We start from the raw sequence: 13,844 nt of genomic DNA, 5'->3' as shown, positions 1-13,844 counted from the left end.
TTGTTTGCCAGAGGGATTAAATACTTATTTCCCTCTGCAGAATGCAAATAAATTCATATACTTTCCACAATGTGATTTTCCGGATTTAATTTGTGATGTGCTATCTCTCACTGTTACCAATAACCTACCCTTCAATTATGGGCTGCTCATGTCTTTGTCAGTGGGCAAACTTACAAAATCAGCAAGGGATCAAATACTTATTTCCCCCACTGTACATGAAATACATGGATGACAATATCGAATTAGCTTACAAAGTTCCGTTATGGCATTCGTCATTCTGGAGTAAGTGATACATTAGAGTTGCATGGAGTACATGGATAACAATATAGAATTAAGCATACGGGTATAGCGAGACAGTGTTAAGAGTGTAGTTGAAGTGGTATTGTGTTATCATTAAGTTACTGCTCGTTGTGGTATGCCTTGTTGAATAGATAGGTCTTCAGAGATTTACGGAAATTGATTCATTCGTAATTTGTTTTTAAGCTAATTGGTAATGCATTCCACAGTTGCGTGCTCATGTAGGAAAAGTTGGACGTGTGTGTTAGTTTGTATTTTAGTCCTTTGCAGCTGGGGAAGTGTAGATTAAGGAATGTGCGGGCCGATCTTTTAGCATTCCTGGGTGGCAAGTCAACAAGGTCTATCATGTAGGCCGGGGCATCTCCGTGAATGATTTTATGAACTAGAGTGCAGACCTTGAACGCGATTCGTTCTTTAATTGGGAGCCAATGTAGTTTTTCTTTTAGGGGTTTTGCACTTTCATATTTTGTTTTCCCAAATATTAGTCTGGCTGCAGTGTTCTGGGCTGTCTGAAGTTTTTTGAGAATATACTCTTTACAGCCAGTATAGAGTGTGTTGCAGTAGTCTAGGTGACTCAGCACCAATGACTGCACCAGGTTACGGAAAATAGCCCTTGGGAAGAACGGTATTACTCTTTTAAGTTTCCACATTGAATTGAACATCTTCTTAGTTGTATTCTTCACTTGATTTTCCAATGTGAGGTTGCGATCAATGGTAACTCCAAGAATTTTCAGAGTGTCTGCAATGGGAATGGAAATGTTTGGCCTGGTTATAGTGGTGAATTTATTTGTATTATGTTGTGAAGTAAGTATAATGCATTGTGTTTTTTCTGCATTAAGTTTCAGCTGAAATGCCTCTGCCCAAGAGTTCATGATTAGGAAGCTTTGGTTGATATCGTTGGTGATTTCCTTTATATCATGTTTGAACGGGATGTAAATTGTGACATCATCTGCGTATATGTATGGATTGAGGTTTTGATTGGATAGTAACTTGGCTAATGGTGTCATCATTAGGTTGAAGAGGGTTGGCGAGAGGGGAGATCCTTGAGGGACTCCACATTCAGGTATCCATGGGGTTGATGTGGTTGAGTCACTTGGTATGATCTTGTGGTCAGGAAGCCTTTGAACCAGGTAAGGACATTACCTCCAATTCCAAAGTATTCTAGGATGAGTAATAATATTCCATGGTTGAGCATGTCGAAAGCACTTGACATGTCAAATTGTAAGAGAAGTATGTTGTTGCCAGTTGTGATTGCTTGTTTAAATTTAGACAGGAAAGTGACTAGCACTGTTTCGGTACTGTGGTTGGACCGAAATCCTGATTACGATTCGTGCAGTATTGAAAATTTATTTAAGTAGTTGGTGAGTTGCTTGGTCACTATGCCTTCCATTAATTTGGTTATCAGTGGGATAGATGCTACTGGGCGATAGTTGTTTACGTCACTCATGCTTTTCTTTACGTCTTTAGGTAAGGGGGTAAGTAAGATATTTCCTTTGTTTTTTGGGAAGAGTCCATTTTGTAACATATAGTTCAGATGCTTCATGAGGTCTGTTTTGAATTGGGGAGGGGCGGATTTTATGAGATTATTAGGGCATATGTCTACTTTGCAGTGAGACTTAGCGTATCTTTCAAGCAGTTGGGAGATGCTATCCACCAAGAGTGTGTCGAAGTAATTCCATGTCCGATCAGCTGGATACTCCCCTGGGATTGGGTCTAGACAGTCAAGGAGTTTTACGTGGTCCATGGTATTGACTGGTATCGTGAGTCGTAACTTTATAATTTTCTCTTTGAAATGTGCCGCGAGAATGTCTGCTGATGGGGTGTCTATGCTGTTAGAAGTACTTAACTTTGAACCTTTTGGGTTGTGATACAGCCAAAAGTTAAACATCTTCATTTGGGTAAGATTCGGAGCTTGCTGGAACAGAGGAAAAAGTTATACAGAGAACAATGAAATTCAGCCACTGTCTGTATAAGTTATGCATTGAAATTTGAGCACAGGAACAGCAGATATAACCTTAAATGGATAAGAAATCCATTCAAATTTATACATGAATTTTGAGCAGCCCCACTTACATGGATAGCACTGAAAAAAAATTGGCATAGTTTTAATTGGATTTCTAATCTATTTATTTGGCCACTCTGAGGTCCATTGAATGTTGACCTCATGCCAACTGAAACTGTTATAAATGTATATCCGATATCTGGCTTTTAAATGTATCATAATAAATTGATAACAGATGCTGAGACTTCATTAGCTACAGAATTCTGTACCTCTGTAAGGGCTTCTTTTACAAAGCTGTACTAGTGATTCCCGCACGGCAAGTGAGAGGAAGCCCATAGGAATTGAATGGGCTTCCTCTCGTTTGCCGCACTGAGAATTGGTAGCGCGGCTTTGTAAAAAAAGGCCCTAAGTATCTAAAAGAAATGAGGCCAAGCGTACAAAAATGAAAGTCGGGCTCAGATCAATATTTAGAAACCAGCCATGAAACCAAGGCATGCCTAGTAGCGAGAATGTTGTAACAGTGTTGCTGCATATATATGATGCATTGCTCCTCATACTCACAGTATGTACTATTTTTCCTATATAAAAATACAATTGTGGAGTGGAGTTTATGAAACATATGCAAAAACACAAAATTTACTAATACAAAAAATGACTTGATGTAAAGGGAAAAAATGCCTCAAAGAGCTCCTCGATCAGAAAATGGGAGAAAATCCTTTAGTATAATGCCTCTGAATCGCTCCATGGTCTGACCTCACCTTAAGTATTGCGTTCAATTCTGGTCAAAAATCTTTGAACAATTCCACCGATGAAGCTCCACTTTAAATCAAAAAACATGGAATTCTATTGACCTATAGGCAATATTCCAGCTGTACCTTATCAATGCTTTTCTACACAATATCACAGTGTACAGTTTTTCTTTTTATGATTAATCACATTTATACAAAATCAAATTTATTCAAAATGCTTGCAGCTCACTAGACCTAAAATTTCCCCTGAAGAAGCCTTTTGAAGGTGAAACGGGTGGGTCCCCGTTGGGATCAGGTTGGAGAAAGAGCACGTTGAAAGGTTGGGGGGGGGGGGGGGTTTTGCTATTGGATATTGTTTATAAAGCACATGGAATTTATATGTTTGCTGCAAGCATTTTGAAGTATAGTGATTATTGAAAATTAAATAAAGTTAAAGAGTTTTTTTAAGGAGGTTTTTGCCGATGATTGGTCTGAGTCAGTAGGCAGCTGTGGTACTCATGTCAGAACAACATGAGCGGAATGGACAATGCCTAAGTTCCACAGCACAAAACCTATGACTGCTGAGGCTTTTTCCCTCCTTTTTCATTTTGTGTAAATTTGATTAATCATAAAAAGAAAAGACTGTGCAGTGTGATATTGTGTAGAAAAGCATTGATAAGGTGCAGGTGGAAAATTGCCTATAGGTCAATAGAATTCCACGTTTTTTGGTTCAATTCTGGTCACTATATCTCAAACAACATATAGCGGAATTAGAAAAGTGCTTTACTTGTTGCAGGGCCATTTCCTTCAGAAAAGACTACACTTTTACCAGGTGCATTAAAAGGGGGCCTCAGCGCACGCCCAAAACACGCGCTGACACCAGCACAGGCCCCCTTTTGCCATAGCTTGGTAAAAGGGGGCTCACTGTGTGCAATGTTTCAGAATGCCCCTGACCCGCCCATGCACCTCCCATGGCCACAACCCCTGTTGGGTTTACGCTATAGGCTTTGGATGCACATTGTTATAGAATATTGTGTAGCAAGATGTGTGCACAAATTCAAATTTTGGTGCCAATTAGCACCCAATTATTGGCAATTTCATTGGGTGCACATCTTGGATCAGTGCTCAAATATCAGTGCTCAGTTTTGGGCACCTTTTATAGAATCCCGGGGTTAAAACCTATTCCTATATCCAGTATTTACTCCAACAGAAAGCTTGTGTAAATGACGGCACCCAACTCTTGATGTTTGGGCACAGAAATGGCATTCTGCACACAATTTTTTGGAATGCCCCTGCCCCGCCCCTAGCTGCACCCTCTTTTGAGTTGTGCATTATGGGATTTAGACTTGCAGAATTATAGAATAGTGGAATCATGAAGATGCACACACAAATATGTAATAATGCCAATTAACTGCAATAATTGATTGTTAACATCAATTTATTGCATTTAATTGGCTCATAAGCAAATTAATTTGCATGCACATCTTCGACTGGTGGCAAAATTTGGGCACCATATATAGATTCCTGAGGATAATGTACTTTATTCTGTAAGCTACACATGTTTGAGTCCCACTTATGCTCCCACTCAGACACTTCTTCTGGATAACCAGGTCAGTGGCACTAGAATACTGGACACAGTTCAAATGGTCCATATAGAGGGGCATAATGGAACAGAAACGCCTATCTCCATGGGCGTTAATCTCCGAGAACGGGTCCGTGAAGGGGCGGACCGAACCGTATTATCGATAAAAAATAGACGCCCATGTTTTATTCGCCAATGTGTGAGCTGGGCGTTTTTGCTTTTCAGCGATAATGAAAAAGGAAAGTGCCCAGCTCAAAAACGAATAAATCCAAGGCATTTGTTCGTGGGAGGGGCCAGGATTCGTAGTGCACTGGTCCCCCTCACATGCCAGGACACCAACCGGGCACCCTAGGGGGCACTTTTACAAAAACAAAAAAACAGGTAAAAGAGCTCCCAGGTGCATAGCACCCTTCCATTGTGTGTTGAGCCCCCCAAATCCCCCTCAAAACCCACTGCCCACAAGTCTACACCATTACTATAGCCCTAAGGGGTGAAGAGGGGCACCTACATGTGGGTACAGTGGGTTTGGGGGGGGTTGGACGACTAATAAGCATTAAGCAGCACAATTGTAACAGGTAGGGGGGATGGGCCTGGGTCCACCTGCCTGACGTCCACTGCACCCCCTAACAACTGCTCCAGGGACCTGTATACTGCTGCCTGGGAGGAGGGTATGACATTTGAGGGTGAAAATAAAAAGTTGTGAAACATCATTTTTTTGTGGTGGGAGGGGGTTAGTGACCACTGGGGGAGTCAGGGGAGGTCATCCCCGATTCCCTCTGGGGGTAATCTGGTCATTTAGGGCACTTTTTGGGGCCTTATTCGTGAAAAAACAGGGTCCAGGAAAAGTGCCCTAAATTCTAGCTACAAACGCATCCATTATCGGCGAAGGGCGCCCATCTCTGTTCGGGTGATAACCACGCCCCAGTTCCGCCTTCGACACGCCCCCGTCCACTTTGTCCACATCCGCGACGGAGTGCAGTTGAAAGCGTCCCAAATTCGGCTTTTGATTATACCGCGTTATTCGTTTTTGTGAGATAAATGCCCATCTCCCGATTTAGGTCGGAACTTGGGCGTTTTTCTCATTCGATTATAAGCTGGATAGTATATTTTATTCATTTAATTAATCTTTGTAGGTTGTGATACTTTTTAAAGGTCTGAGGAAAAAAATGTTGCAACACATGAACTTTCAAGACCTCAAAGGCTTCATCTTCAAATGTTTAATATGTAGAACATGCATATATTTGCATTATGATACATATCCAGTGAGTCACATTTTCTTCAACAATATTTATTTATTTATGTATTGCATTTGTATCCCACATTTTCCCACCTCTTTGCAGGCTCAATGTGGCTTACAATACATCATGAATAGTGGAAACATTTAAGAAAATATATGTTTAGCATACAGAAGGATCAATTGCGGCACAATTTTATTGACTACAGTATCATCTTTCATCTTGCTACTTGGTCATTTTGCCATCAGTTTTTTTCCAGTTTGTACTGTACTGTACATCCATTGAGGACAACTTGTTTTATAGTTTAAAACTGATTTGATACCAAACTCAGTACCCAGTAGAATTAAATGAGAATTGCATGTTTCAGTACCTTATAGGAGAATGATATCTTCCTGCAAACTAATGAATCACTGGACCATTAAACAAAAGTGGGAATATTTTAACCTTGTGCTTGAAGAGAAATATTTTTCCACATGAAAAATTAGCCTTTAGGGCAACCACTGTACTATGGGGTTCTACAGTATAACAGATTAAATTCTAGTCTTAACCCTTCCTCTTTTCCATCAGAACCAGAAGCATCCAAAAATGTTGAGTGTGTGGCATGTCTTGTACCAAGGTAATAAGAATGCTGACAGCATTTGTGCATAGCTTTTGTACATGCCTGGCCTGTGCTTGGCTCAGATTGAACTACACAGCATTTCAATCCAGCTACTTCAAACATGGGGCTTGTGTAATGCATCTCCCTAGCATGCCACTTTTCTGCCTGCCAATAAATAAATGAAGAAAAAGGTCATTTGCTGCCAAGACAGAGGTTTCTGTGGATTTTGGCCAAAAACTAAAAATTGTTAACTTTGCTTTGCATTCTTAAACATTCAAGAGTTTCTTGAGGCATTTTTTTCTGTTAACAATGAGGTGCCATGTTTACTTTTTCTAGGGCATGGACTTACACTTATAAAGGGTGCTATACAAATGCCACGATAATATACAGAGGTCCGTTTTAAAAGCCATTTCTGCACACATAGTAAAGCAATGTTTGATGAGTAATTTTATAGAGAATTTGTAGCAGGGGCATAGCCAGACAGCAGGTTTTGGGTGAGCCTAGGCAAGAAGTGGGTGGGCACCAAATGTTCTCTCCCCCACCCTCACATCAAAAAAATATCTCAGCTGCTGGGAAAATGCTTCTCTCCAGTCTCCACCTTGGTAGTCTGCAGCAGGCATGCGCTGAAAACTGAGTATGCGAAGGTGCCAGTATTGTGGACAGCAGCATTTTCATTACCATGTGCTACCGTTGGATGGGCCTGAGCCCCAAGTGGGTGGGCCATGGCCCACCCAGGCCCACCTGTGGCTACGCCACTGATTTGTAGCATGCACATCATGTTTTACATGTGGAGAATCACTCATATACATCTGCCCAGGCTTGTGTATATATGGTGTCCACAAAAAAAAACGGGATCCTTACGCCTATGTTTACTAAGGTGTGCTATGGGCATGTTAGCATTTTTAACGCACATACACATGTTGAACGCTAATGCGTCCATAGAAATGTATAGGCATGTTAGCGTTTAACATGCCTTAACTTTAAAGGTGCGTTAAAACACTAACGCACCTTAGTAAACATACCCCATAGTTTGAAAATACTTTGCAACTGTTTAAACATTTAGGGGCCCTTTTACAAAGGTATGTAATGGCCTATGCGCATCCAGCACCCCCCCCCCCCCCCCCAATCGATATTACCACCTGGCTACCACCAAAAACACTCGGTAGAAAATATTTTCTCTTTTCTACTGCATTGTGCTTACCCAGTGGTAAACAGTAGTGGGATCGTGCTGCATGTCTACTGTCTTGGTAGAACGTGAGACCTTACCACTAAGTCAATGGGTGGCGGTAAGGTCTCAGGCTGAAAATGGTTTTTATTTTGCCGCATGTCCATTTCCGGCCCCTTAAAAAAAGGCCCTTTTCCAGGACGTGGTAAAAACTGGCCCAGCACGCAGGGCCACAGAGAGACTGGGCCGGGCCCGGGGTAAGGCCGCCGCCCCCTGAGGTCACCACTCCCCCCTTCCACCCCCCCCCCCCCCCTCTGTCCGCCACCGGGCCAGGCCCCCTGCATTGAAATCACAGCGCCTCTCACCTCCGTGTGAAAGCACTGCAAGCAGCAGCAGATCGCCTCCCTTCGGGCCTCCTTCCCTCCCTGTGTCCCACCCTCGCAGAAGTTACGTCAGATGAGGGTGTGACACAGGGAAGGAAGGAGGCCCAAAGAGAGGTGATCTGCTGCTGACTGCAGCGCTTTCACACGGAGGTGAGAGGCACTGTGATTTCAATGCAGGGGGCCTGGCCCAGTGTCAGACGGTCGCCGACGGAGGGCAGGTGGGATTGTGGTGCCGGGCCCCCCTTGGAGGCCCGGGCCCAGGAAATTTTGTCCCCCCTCTCAGCGGCCCTGCCAGTATGCACCCAAAAGACGCGCTCGCACTGCATTAGGCCACTTTTTGTCACAACTTAGTAAAAGGGCTCCTAAGTATGACTTGAAAAGATATTAGTATAATGGGGGGGGGGGGTTCTTAGTTACTTCATAATTTGTGTTTAAAGTGTCCTCCTTCAACCTTGACACATTCACGAAATCTTTGACGTCATTAATCTGTTGGCACAATGAATTCTGGGGATTCCTTAATTAAGAGCTCAACTGTTGTGCAAACTTGATGCACTGGAGCGCTATCCTGTTGACAACTAAAATACTCAAAAATGCTTGAAGTAGGACATTTTGGGGTTATTAGAATACGTGCTAGGAGTTTCCTTTTTTTCTGGACAATGTGTACAAGTATATATCCCTACAAAAGCATTCATACATGGACCATGTGCATTTCCAAAGGCGTAATATTTTTGGAAAGAGTTGCAATATACAACATAAGAGTAGCCATTACTGGGTCAGAACAATGGTCCCATCTAGCCCAGTATCCTGTTTTCAAACAGTGGTAAAGCCAGGTCACAAGTACCTGGCAGAAACCCAGATCGTTGCAACACTCCACAATACAAATCCCAGGACAAGCAGTTGCTTCCCATGTCTGTCTCAATAGCAGACTATGGACTTTTCTTCCAGGAATATGTCCAAACTTTTTTTAAACCCAGATACACTAACCGCTGTTAACACCTCCTCCAGCAAAGGGTTCCAGAACTTAACTATTCGTTGAGTGAAAAAATATTTCCTCCTATTTGTTTTAAAAATATTTCCATGTAACTTCCTTGAGTGCCCCCTAGTCTTTGTACTTTTGGAATGTGTAAAAAATCGGTTTACTTCTACTCGCTCTACACCACTCAGGATTTTGAAGACCTCAATCGTATCTCCCCTCATCCGTCTCTATGCCCATGTATATGTATATATGTATTTGTGGGCATAGAATACATGCACACATTTACACCTGCCTCAGAGCAGGTGTAAATTTGTGTGAGAATATTTGTGTCATGTTTTACAACTAGATGATCTGATCTATTGGAACTCTTTTGTAGCACTATGAGTGCGAGCCATAGACATGCCAGCCCCTGAGGAAGAACATTTTAAAACTCAGTTCTGAGTCGGACATAAGAACAGTGTGAAACAGCATCATGGACCGGACTCAAAGTAATGGGGGGGGGGGGGGGGGGTTGCTCAAGTTATGAAATGATTTTAAAGCAGACAGTAACATATGGTTCCAGCATCTGTAGTGTTTTTGAGATCACATTAAAAAAAAAAAACCTCTCACATATATTTTAAGGAGCTGATGGCAGAAACACTAAGCGTTAATACAGGTTTATTGCATGTCAGTGGAAGGCTCATAGTTCTAATGTCTCTAGATTAGGTGGAGGTATTTATTTTTATATAGCTTTTATAAAATAGGCATAAAATAAACACGTTTCTTAAATTTTTCTGGGTCTCCTTTTATAAAATTACACTCCACAAATGGGAAAAGGCATTTATAAAAATGCTTGTGTGATATGCGTGAAAAATGATATGATATGATATGCACAGCTATCAGACTGAGAAGAGAGTGGGGTTGAGGAGGGTTTTGTATGTTTGTACACGTACTTTATAAAATACATATATATGTCCGAGGGAGATGTTAAAGAATTACTTTAAAGAACTGTTAGATATCAGTGATGAACATATTCTTCCTATTTCCCAGGCTTTTTATATTCCTGGAAAAAAAGGTGAGAAACAATCAAATAATCAAGTATTAGATGTCTCAGCATTGCTTGAAAGTTCCGATACAGAACAAATAACTGCATCTACTTTAGTAGCTACGGTTGCGTAGACCTCTGACAAGGCATGGATACTAAAAAAATTTTCAGAAAAAAGAAAAAACTTTTAGAGGTTTACAAACTAGGGTAAAGCGTAAACAAAAGTTCTTGAATTAAAACAGGAGACGCTCCAATTAGGAGCGACTTTCTATTTAAAATACCCATGCAAGTGTTTGGTAATTTATCATTCTGTCAAATACGTGTATTTCGATCCTTCTCAACTGAGCTCCTTTATAACATCAAAAAAAGCTCTTTAATTAATCAATTTAAGCCTTGTCTGTAACGCTAAAGTCACGTTTCAGCTCTTTATGTGTTAGTATATCTAATTTCCTTATATCTCCAGTATTTGAAAAATTGGACTCCTTATTGTGGACTTTAATGAAGCTATGAAAGATTAATTTCTTTTTCTTTATTTGGTTCTTAAATATGAACACCTTAGGGATGTTTTATTTTATATTGTAATAAATGAATTTCTTTTTCAAGTGGAATTAATTGTGAACTGTAAAGTTATATATCAGAAATACATTTTTAAAAAAATACATATATATATATGCATAAATTCACCTCAGACATTTGTGTGTTGTCAAGAGCAGATGTAACCATAAACGCATAAACTTCCTGGGGTAATTTTCAAAACAGCAGAATGTACATAGTTTCATTTTAAATATCCTCCAGCAGCTACTCAGGAAAAAGTACACGCAATTTGATCACCCCTGTAAAGAAAGAGCAGCACCGTAAGCCATTTTAACAATATATGGGCAAGTCCAAAAAATCTATTGAGAGACCGACGTTGTATGAACCTGACCTTCTGGACATCAGGCAGGAGCAGCAACTTATGGCAGCATTTTACTACACCATAATGATAATTTGTTCGCTAATGCTGGCAGTTTTGCTGACAAATAGTTACATTTTACATCTCTATAATAACAACAGATTGTTTCAATAGAAGAGAAAATGGGAACCCAAAGAACATGAAAATGTGACAGATGACATAATGACTCCGAGCAAATCAGACACTGCATGAACATCTGTGTATCTGACAATAAATGCATCAGGGATAAGGAAAACAGGCAAACATGTAATAACTCAATTGAAAATATCAAGCCAGATCTCAGCAGTTAAAGCAAGAAGAAGCAACAGGAAAGCTAGTAAGACTGCAGGGGAAGGTAATACAGACCTATAATAACTGTGTGTAAATCCCATGCACTACTGGAAAAGTGTATGGCTGAGTTCTGCTTTTACGAATGAAACAAGTAGGGCAAATGATTCAAGTTAGTGCAGAAAACAAAAGCACAGCAGTGCCTGTCAGGTGAAAGAGACAATTATCTACCAGATTCTGTATAGGTTGCCCAAATTTGGGCATGCAAATTTGAGTGGAGACTCCAGATCCATGGATAAATTAAATAGTCAATTAGGCACAACGCTTATGGGGGCCGATATTCAGACCACGGGAGGGAAGCCGGCTATTTTTATTATTTGTTGTATGATGATATTGTTTATTTGTTTTTATATGATTTTATGGATGTTATATTTGAAAACCGCTTAGAACATTGGATATAGCAGTCTATAAATTGTTTAATAAATAAAAAATAAAATGCCTGAGCTGTATCCAGCTGGTTACGTCGATATTAATCAACTGACTGACTAACATGGCAGCCAAAGATACACCTGCTATTTACATGGGTCTATCTGGCCACTAAACTTAGCCAGTTGGCACCACTGGCTATGTCATGCAAATAGCCGGTGACTGGGTAGCCACTATGCGGTAAAGGCCACTCTACCATGGCTTAGTAAAGGGGCCCTTTAATTGGCTGTTATAAGGAGTTATGAATGGATGTACCCTACTCTATAACAACTCCAAAGCGGGTGAGGCCAGGGAAGACTGATGGATGAGTAGGGGCATTCCCAGCAATTAGGCATAATGTTATAGAATACCTGCACTCGAGTGCTTAACTGCCATTAGTTGGGTTTTTGGCAGGAGAAATTGTTTGCGCCCAAAGTTAGGCACAAGAAGTGAGCCAAGCTAGTATTCTATAAAGGGCACAGTGCGCAGTGCGCCCTTTACAGAATAGTATCTTAGCATGGATCATAATGGCACTTAATTTTGCGTGCCATTTACTGAATCCACCCCCATTTGCATGCTCAGATTGTAGATATTAGCATTTGCATGTGTGAACATTACAGATTTGCCTGTACGTGCTGGTTGGGTGCTAAACAGTATTCTATAGACTGACACCTGCAAGTGGCTTCACAGGGGTGGGAAATACAAAGGGTATGGGCATCTCCCACAATTATACACACGTGGAGGGGCATAATCGAACTGGGATGACCATCTCTAAGGGCACCCATCTCTAAGGACATCCCGGCGAAGGGGCGGGGAAACTGCTATTATCGAAACAAGATGAACGCCCATCTTTCGTTTTGATAATACGGTTGTAGATGCCCAAATCTCAAAATTTAGGTCAACCTTAGAGATGGTAGACCTAAATGTTGAGATGGTTGACCTTAGAGATGGTCTTCCCCGGTTTTCGGCAATAATGGAAACCGAGGACGCCCATCTCAAAAATGACCAAATCCAAACCATTTGGTCGTGGGAGGAGTCAGCATTCGAGGTGCACTGGTCCTCCTCACATGCCAGGACACCAACCAGGCACCCTAGGGGGCACTGCAGTGGACTTCAGAATTTGCTCCCAGGTGCATAGCTCCCTTAACTTTGGTGCTGAGCCCCCCAACCCCCCCCCCAAAACCCACTCCCACAACTGTACACCACTACCATAGCCCTAAGGGGTGAAGGGGGGTACCTACATGTGGGTACAGTGGGTTTAGGTGGGTTTTGAAGGGCTCACATTTACCACCACAAGTGTAACAGGTAGGGGGGATGGGCCTGGGTCCGCCTGGCTGAAGTGCACTGCACCCACTAAAACTGCTCCACGGACCTGCATACTGCTGTCATGGAGCTGGTATGACATTTGTGGCTGGCATAGAGGCTGGCAAAAAAAAAATTCATTTTTGCTTTTAGGGTGGGAGGGAGTTGGTGACCACTGGGGGAGTAAGGGGAGGTCATCCTCGATTCCCTCTGGTAGTCATCTGGTCAGTTTGGGCACCTTTTTGAGGCTTGGTCATGAAAAAAAATGGACCAAGTAAAGTGGACCAAATGCTTGTCAGGGATGCCCTTCTTTTTTCCATTATCGGCCAAGGACACCCATCTCTTTTGCACGTCTCAGTCACATATTGCTACGCTTCCGACATCCCCCGTGAACTTTGGTCATCCCCGCGACGGACTGCAGTGAGGACGCCCAAAATTGGCTTTCGATTATGCCAATTTGGGTGACCCTGAGAGAAGGACGCCCATCTCCCGATTTGTGTCGGAAGATGGGCGCCCTTCTCTTTCGAAAATGCCCCTGATTGTAGAAGTGTCATTTACATACTAAAGTGCCACATGTTGGTCTATCCAGTCACCTAGAATGGTGGCCAAGGTTGTTTCTGCCACTCAATTAAGGTTATCCCCCTTTACTCGCTCTCCTTATTTTTTCTTTCATTTGTGTCAGTCATCTGTGTTTTATTTGAGTGGAAATACTCCATGGCCCTTAGGTTAGAAGTTCTATTCATGTTTTAGACATATGAAAACCAGCATTTAGATATCCATATTACTTGGAGAGGATATGAAGGTTTTTGAGTGAATAAACTTTTGATGTTACCTGATATGTGGTTTGTCATTGAACGAATGACCTCAT

The sequence above is a fragment of the Microcaecilia unicolor genome, chromosome 8 (genome assembly GCF_901765095.1).
Source record: "Microcaecilia unicolor chromosome 8, aMicUni1.1, whole genome shotgun sequence".
In the NCBI taxonomy this organism is placed as follows: domain Eukaryota; kingdom Metazoa; phylum Chordata; class Amphibia; order Gymnophiona; family Siphonopidae; genus Microcaecilia; species Microcaecilia unicolor.
The sequence above is the reverse complement of the archived record's forward strand: the minus strand, read 5'-3'. Positions refer to the sequence as shown.